Source organism: Triticum urartu, chromosome 1A, assembly GCF_056163025.1.
Source record: "Triticum urartu cultivar PI428250 chromosome 1A, HENAU_Tu73, whole genome shotgun sequence".
In the NCBI taxonomy this organism is placed as follows: domain Eukaryota; kingdom Viridiplantae; phylum Streptophyta; class Magnoliopsida; order Poales; family Poaceae; genus Triticum; species Triticum urartu.
In genome coordinates this window covers 105,585,299-105,597,331 of record NC_141873.1, presented here as the reverse complement: position 1 = coordinate 105,597,331, position 12,033 = coordinate 105,585,299, and positions in this window count along the sequence as shown.

Sequence of the window (12,033 nt, the reverse complement as noted above, 5' to 3'; positions counted from 1 at the left end):
TCATGCATAATAGGCTGAATCAGGAACGATGAACTAATCATATTTACAAAAATAAGAGAGGTCGAGTTCATACCAGCTTATCTCATCTCAATCAGTCCATCATATATCATCATAATTGCCTTTCACTTGCACGACCGAATGATGTGAATAATAGTAATAGTGCACATGCATTGGACTAAGCTGGAATCTGCAAGCATTTAATAAACAGGAGAAGACAAGGCAATATGGGCTCTTGGTTAAATCAACGATAATGCATATAAGAGCTGCTTTAACATTTTCATTATGGTCTTCTCCTCTCGACCCCCAAAGGAAAGAAAAGAAATAAAACTATTTACACGGGAAAGCTCCCAACAAGCAAAAGAAGAACGAGAAATCTTTTTGGGGTTTCTTTTTAATTACTACTACAAGCATGGAAAGTAAACTAATTAAGAGTTACAACTAATTTTTTTTGTTTTTCTTAAGGTTTATTAAACACACAAGAAGAAAGCATAAAAAGGAAAGTAAACTGGCATGGATGATACAATGAAAAAGTGTGAGCACCGACAACTAGCAATGAGTGTGTGAACATGAATGTAATGTCGGTGAGAAATACGTACTCCCCCAAGCTTAGGCTTTTGGCCTAAGTTGGTCTATGGCCACGGCTGGCCTGGCGGATATCCAAAGTAATAGTTGGGGTCGTACTGTGAAGAAGCCTCGGATTGCCACTGGTTAGCAGTCACCTCCGGATACCACTGATAATCAGACTGTCGTCGAATATCAAATCGTGATTCCTGCTCCGTCTCTGTAGCTGCCGTAGGGTTCCGAGAGGCGTGAATGGCCTCCAACGGAACAAGGTACTTGCCTGCAGATAAATCAAACAAGGAAGGAGCAGGCAAGGTAATAGTCTGAGGATGATTTTTACCAAATATTAATTTGTACTTAAGCTCATTTTCCCTATTCTTAATAATAAAATCATGTGCTACCATACTCTTATAATCTAAATAAACAGGAGGCGTGTAACATCCCAAATTTTCAATTTGGAATGTTATACATTAGATCATAAATGCATGCCATATTTTATTATGCACTTTGGTTGATCCTAGAAATTCTACGCAACTCAATGACCCACGGAGAGAGTTGGGGATTTCGTTATTTTCATATTTGAGTTTTCTTAAATTTTGAGAATAGGATCGTTTGATTTTATTTATTTTATCATCAATTATTTCTATTACAAAAATATGAGAGAGGGAATAAAATGACTTTCCCAAAATAAAGAAATATTGAGTATTTAATAATAAAATCAAATAAGATTTTATTTCGGAGTTTTTCGTTATTTTATTTGAATTTAGGAAAAATGTGCGTTTTTCAAAATTGCATTTAGGCCCCAAATAAATGTTCACCTTGTGCGGCTTGATTTTAGAAGCCCGTGAAAATTTATTTCGGAATTTTTGGAGTCCGTTTAGTATTTCTTTTTATTTTTCTTCTACACGTAATATTTAAAAAAAATCGCACCGACCTACGGGCCGTGTCCGACCTGGACACCGGCCCGGGAAGGCTTTATAAGCCGGGGGACCCGACCCCCACACCCCACCCGCTCGCCGCCGGACGCCGCCGCCGCCGACCCGCCGCCGAGGTCCGCCGCCGCCTCGTTTTCTGCGCCGGTTTTATTTATTTATTTTTTCTCGAAAAACCGTTCGGTTTTTCCATCGGTTTTTCCGTCGGTTTTTTTAGTTTCGGTTTTTTTTTTCAAATAGATCGGTTTTTCTGGTTTATTTTTTTAGCGAGCATTCGTCGTTTTTCTTTTTCTCGGATTAAATCCGCGATTTTTCTGATCGCGATTCGTGATCCGATTTTCGTTTTAATTTAACTTTTCGCTCGTTTATCGGAATCAGGCGATTCAAGCACCTGGAGTTTCGTCTCGAAAACCCTCTATCCATTTAACCAACTTAAACAAGATTTTGGTACTGTAAAATTTTCCCTAGATCCAGATTAGTAGAACGAGGTTGTTTTCTTTTGCCATTTGACTTTCGTTGCTTTGTTCGATTCGATTCTTTTTGCCAACCGGAGTTCTTAAGTTGAACCTTCTGGTTAGATCTCTTATTTGAGTTTTACCTGTGCATTAGATGAGTACTTATTGTATGTTTGTTTGTTTGTCTGTGATAGAATACCCGGAGTGCGCCGCTTGTTACTTCGAATCGCTAGGTTTCCCGGATCATCAGCAAGACAAGTAACACTTTGATCATACCTTTCCTACTACCCAATTTTATTGCATTAGATCAATCCTCACACATTGCATGATTAGGATCTAATTAAATTGTGGGATGGGAAGTAGTTGAGGTAGTACCTATCACCTGTTTATTATCAAACCTTTGGGAGTTACTTCTACGTTTGCTTATTATGCCATGCTCTGCTAGTAGACGTGGATTGTGTGAGTGATATCCATGACAGATGTGAGTTTGTTAATTAATGGTTTATCTAAGGTGGCAACTTAAACACACATCTGGGTGGCCTGAGGCACCTGGGTATTCCCGGACTTGCCTGTTTTTCTTTATGGACCGCCACCCAGGCTCAAAGGGATCATGAGATTATTCATGCTAGAAACTTCCGTGTGCAGCCACAAGCTATTATGGGCTCTAGCATAGTTGACTAAGTCGTGCGAACTCTTACAGTGGTAGACTAGCATATGTAGGGGATGTAGGTGGTACGGTCTACCCGATCGTAAGGTGCGAGCGCTTCTTGAAGACTATGTCTCGGTCATCCGTTTTCTCAAACACCATGTAGTGCGAGAAACCAAACGGAGGCGATCGAGTCTTGTGGGGAAAAGTGCGCAAACCTCTGCAGAGTGTAATAAACTAATGATGGTTAGCCGTGTCCCCGGTTATGGACATCTTGAGTATCTAGTACCTGGATTATCATGTGAATCTCAACATGTTACTCTAAATTAATTTTGTTGGGTTTTGTTTAATGATGATGCTTAATTGGGATTGAGAATGCTGTCAACCATTCTCAATGTTTAACAACTACCATGATAGTTAAATAAAATTATTCCTTTGAAGTAGGGAAAAATTGGCTTTACGCAAAACTGTAACCATAGAGCTTTCCACCAGCCAAATATGCATATAGTATAGCTGTTTCATTCCATTACTCTCTATGTGTTACCTTGCCAGCATATTCCATGTGCTGACCCGTTTCGGGCTGCAATGTTAATGTTGCAGACTTTTCGGACGACGATTAAGGAGTTTTTAGGTCGTGGTTCTATACTCAGTGATGCCGTTGGAGTTGATGGACTCACTTATCTTCCAAGCCTTCCGCTGTTATCGTTATTAGATGGCCTTAAGCCATATTTATCGTAATAAGTTCTCTTTTGAGACCCTCGATGTAATAGGTGTGTGATTGCTACTCTATTATAAATCCTCCGAGTACTGTGTGGTGTCAGCATTACTGATCCAAGGATGACACCGGAGCACAGAGATCAGACTGTTTGAGGTCTGGTCGCTACAGAGATGGTATCAGAGCACACACTGACTGTAGGACACGACCACTAATTAAGCTACAGACCTAGATCACTACTCATTCTCTTCTCTTCTGACCTCTCTTCTTTTCTACTCTTTTAGGATGGCGGATGCAAGGAACAAGTTCACGCAACCGGATGAAGATACACCCTTTGGACGTCACTTGAAGGAAGTCACTAGATACCTGAGCATAGGGGTACCAAGCTTCAGCGGAACCTACAACGCCACTTTACCTAAAGAAGAGCGCTGGATGATTCAAGTTCAAGTTCCAGGAAGGACGTTCATGCCAGTCACTGAGCCCATAGAGTTTTCTTTTGATGCACCAACTTGGAGTCTAGGAAAGAGCATGGCAGCTCACATCGCCATGGGACGCATTGGAGAAGTCTACTGCAAGGATCTCAAGGATACTATCTACCAGATTTGTGGGCGCCGAGATGAACACTGGGAGATGATCAGCACCAGGAAGGATAGATCAATCGCAGCTTTTATCCAGGAGTTAAACCAACACATTCGACGACAGGAGAACCAGATGTGCGCCGACATGATAGACCTGAAGAAGGCTAAGACTAGAATCAAGGAACTGGAGGAAGAACTCAAGGCTACACGTGAAGATTATGAAGAGGAAATTGAAGTATTGGTGGAGAAGAATGACGACCTGATCAAGAAGTTTGGAATATTTATGGGAGGCCCTACGCCAGGAGAGGAAGACGAAGAACCCAAGGAGATTAGCCCGGAAGACTACATCATCATCGACGGCACCGACTCGGAACCAGATAGTAGCGATGATGACTATGTTGATGAATCTGGAGCAGATATCATGGAGTCTGCAACCGAAGAATATTTCTAGTAGACCACCTCATCGGTAGTAGTAGTCCACCATGTAAATATAGTAGTCCGAGCACTTTTCCGATAGATAGATCAATTGTATGCCCTTGTTTGATTGAATGAAGTGAATTGTTTGTTTTTGCCTCATGTGCATATGGGTAGTGTTTTCTCTTTAGACCCCCTCTATTCTTACATCTCATCTTTTCTAAAACCCTCAGATGCCTCCGAGACGTGACCCCGGATTTTCCTTTCCACCGAAGCTCACCCAGTTGATCCAGCAGTAGAACACATTGATGCAGTTGCTAGTCCAGAATCAGAATCAGGGGAACAACAACAACAACCCACCACCACCACCACCACCTATTGATCACTTAGCCCGATTTCTTAGGCTGAATCCACCGGTGTTTTCCAGTAGCACCGAGCCAATAGTAGCAGATGATTGGCTCCGCAAGACAGCTATGGAGTTGACCACAGCAGGATGCACAGATGCGGAGAAGGTGAAGTTTGCCGCACATTAACTTGAAGGACCAGCAGCATCATGGTGGGAGAATTTCACAGCCACTTTCCCTGTCGACACTGTCACATGGGACCAGTTTCAGCAGGCTTTTCGTACTGCATATGTTTCAGCAGGAGCTATGGCCATGAAGAAGCATGAGTTTCGCAACTTGTGCCAAGGAGGACGGACAGTTGGCCAGTATGTGGAGGACTTTAGTAAGTTAGCACGTTATGCCCCAGATGACGTCGCTATGGATGCAGCTAAGCAGGAGAAGTTTCTGGAAGGACTGAATGATGAGTTGAGCATGCAGTTGATGGTAGCCACCTTCAACAACTACCAGGAGTTGGTAGATCATGCTCTTATGATTGAAGGGAAGCAGCAGCAAATTGAGAATCTCAAGAGGAAGTATGGACAAGGAAAGTACACTTCAGGAGCTTAGCAGAAACCACGTTTTACCCCTAGACCGGGAGGACATTTTCAGCATACCCATGGAGGAGGTAGCTCGCAAAATCACAATGGCACCAAGAATGGTAATGGCAATGGAGGAAGCAACGGCCAGAATCGCACCAACCCATCAACCCTAGCCAAGAAGGACCTGAGCCAAGTCACTTGCTTTAAGTGTCAAAAGACCGGACATTATGCCAACGAATGTCCTGAAGGCCAAAATGGCAATGGAAGTTCTGGGAAGAAGCCGAACCCTTTCAAAAGGGGATAGGTGAACCACGTTAGCGTGGAGGAGGTTGAAGCTCAGCCCGATGCAGTAATAGGTAAGTTTTTGGTTAAGTCATTTACTGCACTCGTTCTTTTTGATACTGGTGCATCGCATTCATACATCTCAAGGGGATTTGTGGATAAGTATAACCTATCATCCCAAGCCCTTAGGTCACCCATGTTAGTAACCTCGCCTGGATCAGAGTATATGGCTAGTCGATGGTGTGATCGGTTACCATTAAGGATTGGTAACTATGTTTTTCCCTCAGACCTAATAGTATTGGAATCCCAAGGATTGGATGTGATTTTAGGCATGGATTGGTTATCAAAGTGTCAAGGGAATATTGAATGTGCTAGTAAGTCAATTTTTCTTACCACCCCAGAAGGGAGAAGGATCAAGTATGTATCCCGGCATGTGCCAATGAGGACTCAAGTAAATTGCCTAACAGGAGTTGTGCAGGAGGAAGTACCAGTGGTAAGGGATTTCCCTGAAGTATTTCCAGAGGAGTTACCAGGCATGCCACCGGATAGAGATATTGAGTTTTTGATTGAGCTATTGCCATGCATCGGGCCAATATCAAAGAGACCATATAGGATGCCAGCAAAGGATTTGGTGGAAATTAAGAAGCAGATTAAGGAGTTACTGGATAGATGATATATTCGCCCAAGTTCTTCGCCTTGGGGATCGCCAGTACTTCTAGTGGAGAAGAAGGATGGATCGTTAAGGATGGTTGTTGATTATCGAGGATTGAATGAAGTAACGATCAAGAACAAGTACCCACTACCAATGATTAATGATCTGTTTGATCGATTGCAAGGAGCTAAGGTATTTTCCAAGATCGATCTGCGATCAGGATACCACCAGTTGAAGATTCGAGAACAGGATATTCCTAAGACAGCTTACCACCAGGTATGGGTTGTACGAGTATACCGTTATGTCATTTGGTCTGACTAACGCACCTGCCTATTTTATGAACATGATGAACAAAGTGTTTATGGAGTTCTTGGATAAGTTCGTCGTAGTGTTCATTGATGATATCCTGGTTTACTCGAAAAATGAAGAGGAACATAAGGAGCATTTGCGTTTGGTACTTGGAAAGCTCAGACAACATCAATTATATGCCAAGTTTAGCAAATGTGAGTTTTGGTTGAAGGAAGTAGGATTCCTCGGACACGTTATATCTGGAGAAGGTATAGCAGTTGATCCCACTAAAGTTGATACCGTGACCAAGTGGGAAGCACCAACTATCATTGGGGAGATCCGGAGTTTTCTTGGACTCGCAGGATACTACCGGAGATTCATTGAAAATTTCTCAAAGATTGCAAAGCCTATGACTGAGTTATTAAAGAAGTATACCAAGTTCAAATGGACTGAGGAATGTGAGGCTAGTTTCCAGGAGTTGAAGAAACGCTTGGTTACTTCACCAGTGTTGATTTTGCCAGATCAGACCAAGGACTATGAGGTGTATTGCGACGCTTCACGTCGAGGACTTGGAGCAGTGCTTATGCAGGAAGGGAGAGTTGTTTCATATGCCTCAAGACAACTGAAGCCTCATGAGTTGAATTATGCTACGCATGATTTGGAGTTAGTAGCTGTAGTGCATGCATTGAAAACATGGAGACATTTCCTCATTGGAAACCATTGTGAGGTGTACACGGATCATAAGAGTTTGAAGTACATTTTCACGCAGGAGTTAAACCTCAGACAAAGGAGATGGTTGGAGCTCATCAAGGATTATGATATGAGATGGCATTATCACCCCAGAAAGGCTAATGTAGTAGCCGACGCATTGAGCCGTAAGAGCCACGTCAATACATTAATGGCGGGAGAAATACCAAGGGAGTTAGCAGAAAATCTTTGTGAACTATGTTTGGAAATAGTTCCGAGAGGCTATGTAGCAGCATTGGAGATTCAGTCAACTTTGATAGATAGAATCAGAGAAGCTCATAAGACTGACAAGGAGATTGCTTCTATTAAGGAGAAACTTAGCAAAGGAAAGGCTAAAGGATTTCGTGAGGATGAACACGACACCCTATGATTTGAAGACCGTGTTTATGTGCCCAATGACCCAGAGATTAGGAAGTTGATTCTCCAAGAGGCACACGATTCACCATATTCGATTCACCGAGGAAATACCAAGATGTACTTGTATTTGAAGGATATTTTCTAGTGGACCGGAATGAAGAAGGATATTGCGCAGTACGTAGCAGTTTGTGATGTATGCCAGAGAGTAAAGGCAGAGCATCAGAAGCTAGCAGGATTGTTACAACCATTGCCGATATCCGAATGGAAGTGGGATAAGCTAGGCATGGATTTTATAACGGGATTACCCAGGACTCGTTCAGGCTATGACTCAATTTGGGTTGTAGTCGATCGATTGACGAAAGTAGCTCATTTCATCCCAGTAAAGACCACTTACACCAGTGCTAAGTTGGCAAGGATATACATGACCAGGATCATATGTCTGCATGGAGTTCCATGGAGTATCGTATCAGATAGAGGAACCCAGTTTACCTCAAAGTTCTGGAAGCAGTTGCACGAAACTTTGGGTACCAGGCTAGAATTCAGTACAGCTTTTCATCCACAGACAAATGGACAGACCGAGAGAGTCAATTAGATTTTGGAGGATATGCTGAGAGCTTGCGCGCTAGATTATGGATCTAGTTGGGACAACAATTTGCCATATGCAGAGTTCTCTTACAACAACAGTTACCAAACCAGTTTGAAGATGGCCCCTTTCGAAGCATTGTACGGAAGGAGGTGCAGGACACCGTTATCGTGGGACGAAGTTGGAGACCGCCAGTTGTTTGGACCTGACTTGATTAAAGAGTCTAAACAGAAGGTGAAGTTGATTCGCAATAGGCTCAAGGTAGCCCAGTCTAGGCAGAAGAGTTATGCAGATTCTAAACGCAAGGAGACAGTTTACGAAGTCGGAGATAGAGCTTATCTTCGAGTATCTCCACTTCGGGGAACAAAGCGTTTTGGAGTTAAAGGGAAGTTAGCGCCACGATTTGTAGGACCATATCGAGTTTTGGAGCGTATGGGAGAAGTGGCCTACAAGTTGGAATTGCCTGAAGGATTGTCAGGAGTTCATGATGTGTTCCATGTTTCCCAGTTGAACAAGTGTCATGCGGAGATGGCTGACATACCGTTGAGAGACATAGTGCCTTTGGAAACTATTCAGTTGGATAACGATTTGACCTACAAGGAGAAACCAATTAAGATCCTCGAGTTTGCCAGCCGAGTTACCCGCAGTAAGGTTATCAAGTTTTGCAAAGTTCGGTGGAGCCACCACACAGAGGATGAAGCCACCTGGGAACGAGAGGAAGATTTGCTCAAGGACCACCCTCACCTATTTTCTAGCCAACCCAAATCTCGAGGGCGAGATTCATCTTAAGGGGGGTAGGTTTGTAACATCCCAAATTTTCAATTTGGAATGTTATACATTAGATCATAAATGCATACCATATTTTATTTTGCATTTTGGTTGATCCTAGAAATTCTACGCAACTCAATGACCCACGAAGAGAGTTGGGGATTTCGTTATTTTCATATTTGAGTTTTCTCAAATTTTGAGAATAGGATCGTTTGATTTTATTTATTTTATCATCAATTATTTCTATTACAAAAATATGAGAGAGGGAAGAAAATGACTTTCCCAAAATAAAGAAATATTGAGGATTTAATAATAAAATCAATTAAGATTTTATTTCAGAGTTTTTCGTTATTTTATTTGAATTTAGGAAAAATGTGCGTTTTTCAAAATTGCATTTAGGCCCCAAATAAATGCTCACCTTGTGCGGCTTGATTTTAGAAGCCCGTGAAAATTTATTTCGGAATTTTTGGAGTCCGTTTAGTATTTCTTTTTATTTTTCTTCTGCGCGTAATATTAAAAAAAAATCACACCGACCTACGGGCCGTGTCCGACCTGGACACCGGCCTAGGAAGGCTTTATAAGCCGGGGGACCCGACCCCCACAGCCCACCCACTCGCCCCCGCCGCCGCCTCATTTTCCGTGCCGGTTTTTTATTTTTTTTCTCGAAAAACCGTTCGGTTTTTCCGTCGGTTTTTTGTATTCGGTTTTTTTAAATAGATCGGTTTTTCCGGTTTATTTTTTTTTTAGCGAGCGTTCATCATTTTTCTTTTTCTCGGATTAAATCCGCGATTTTTCTGATCGCGGTTCCTGATCTGATTTTCGTTTTAATTTAACTTTTCGCTCGTTTATCGGAATCAGGCGATTCAAGCACCTGGAGTTTCGTCTCGAAAACCCTCTATCCGTTTAACCAACTTAAACAAGATTTTGGTACTGTAAAGTTTGCCCTAGATCCAGATTAGTAGAACGAGGTTGTTTTCTTTCGCCATTTGACTTTCGTTGCTTTGTTCGATTCGATTCTTTTTGCCAACCGGAGTTCTTAAGTTGAACCTTCTGGTTAGATCTCTTATTTGAGTTTTACCTGTGCATTAGATGAGTACTTATTGTATGTTTGTTTGTTTGTCTGTGATAGAATACCCGGAGTGCGCCGCTTGTTACTTCGAATCGCTAGGTTTCCCGGATCATCAGCAAGACAAGTAACACTTTGATCATACATTTCCTACTACCCAATTTTATTGCATTAGATCAATCCTCACACATTGCATTATTAGGATCTAATTAAATTGTGGGATGGGAAGTAGTTGAGGTAGTACCTATCACCTGTTTATTATCAAACCTTTGGGAGTTACTTCTACGTTTGCTTATTATGCCATGCTATGCTAGTAGACGTGGATTGGGTGAGTGATATCCATGACAGATGTGAGTTTGTTAATTAATGGTTTATCTAAGGTGGCAACTTAAACACACATCTGGGTGGATTGAGGCACCTGGGTATTCCAGGACTTGCCTGTTTTTCTTTATGGACCGCCACCCAGGCTCAAAGGGATCATGAGATTATTCATGCTAGAAACTTCCGTGTGCAGCCACAAGCTATTATGGGCTCTAGCATAGTTGACTAAGTCGTGCGAACTCTTACAGTGGTAGACTAGAATATGTAGGGGATCTAGGTGGTACGGTCTACCCGATCGTAAGGTGCGAGCGCTTCTTGAAGACTATGTCTCGGTCATCCGTTTTCTCAAACACCATGTAGTGCGAGAAACCAAACGGAGGCGATCGAGTCTTGTGGGGAAAAGTGCGCAAACCTCTGCAGAGTGTAATAAACTAATGATGGTTAGCCGTGTCCCCGGTTATGGACATCTTGAGTATCTAGTACTTGGATTATCATGTAAATCTCAACATGTTACTCTAAATTAATTTTGTTGGGTTTTGTTTAATGATGATGCTTAATTGGGATTGAGAATGCTGTCAACCATTCTCAATGTTTAACAACTACCATGATAGTTAAATAAAATTATTCCTTTGAAGTAGGGAAAAATTGGCTTTACGCAAAAATGTAACCATAGAGCTTTCCACCAGCCAAATATGCATATAGTATAGCTGTTTCATTCCATTACTCTCTATGTGTTACCTTGCCAGCATATTCCATGTGCTGACCCGTTTCGGGCTGCAACTTTAATGTTGCAAACTTTTCAGACGATGATTAAGGAGTTTTTAGGTCGTGGTTCTATACTCAGTGATGCCGTTGGAGTTGATGGACTCACTAATCTTCCAAGCCTTCCGCTGTTATCGTTATTAGATGGCCTTAAGCCATATTTATTGTAATAAGTCCTCTTTTGAGACCCTCGATGTAATAGGTGTGTGATTGCTACTCTGTTATAAATCCTCCGAGTACTGTGTGGTGTCAGCATTACTGATCCAGGGATGACACCGGAGCACAGAGATCAGACTGTTTGAGGTCTGGTTGCTACAAGGCGGCAATTTTTCTTCCTTCTCATAATGCCTAATAGGTATGTTAAAATGTGCAGCGAGGCGCGAGGCGAAGATGCCTCCAAGGACGGGCCCTTAGTACGGTTAATATTTAACTGCTTTGCAATAATAGCGCCCATGCTGAATGTATCATCACGAAATAAGGCATGGACAGAATAAAAATATCAGGGGCACTCAGCTTTCCACAGTATTCGCACCCAATTAAGCATCTACTAGCAAATATAGCAAATTAACGTAGAACAGGAAAGTGTATGCTATTAATTCGTGCGTCGAAAACCTTCCTTGTTTCCCCTACAGTAATGGTATCAATAAACCCATCGACATCATCACGATGTGGTTCCTCCACACTGCCCTTGAAAGGGATCAAACAAACCCGACAAAAATCATGAAGTGACATCTCCTTATGCTCATCATATAAATAAAATTCCACCGTAGGTGGTGAGCGCCTAGCATGGAAATGAAAGTTTTGCACAAAGATATTGGTGAGTAAGAGATACTTTCCGCGTTGATCGTGGAGGAAGGCAGTGAGGCCTGCATTCTCAGCCAATTCATAGAAATCATCATAAATCCCGGCTGCTCTCAAGAAATTATCACAAGGCCATTCACACAGTTAGACCTCCGGGGTGCGAGGGATATTATACTTAGGCCT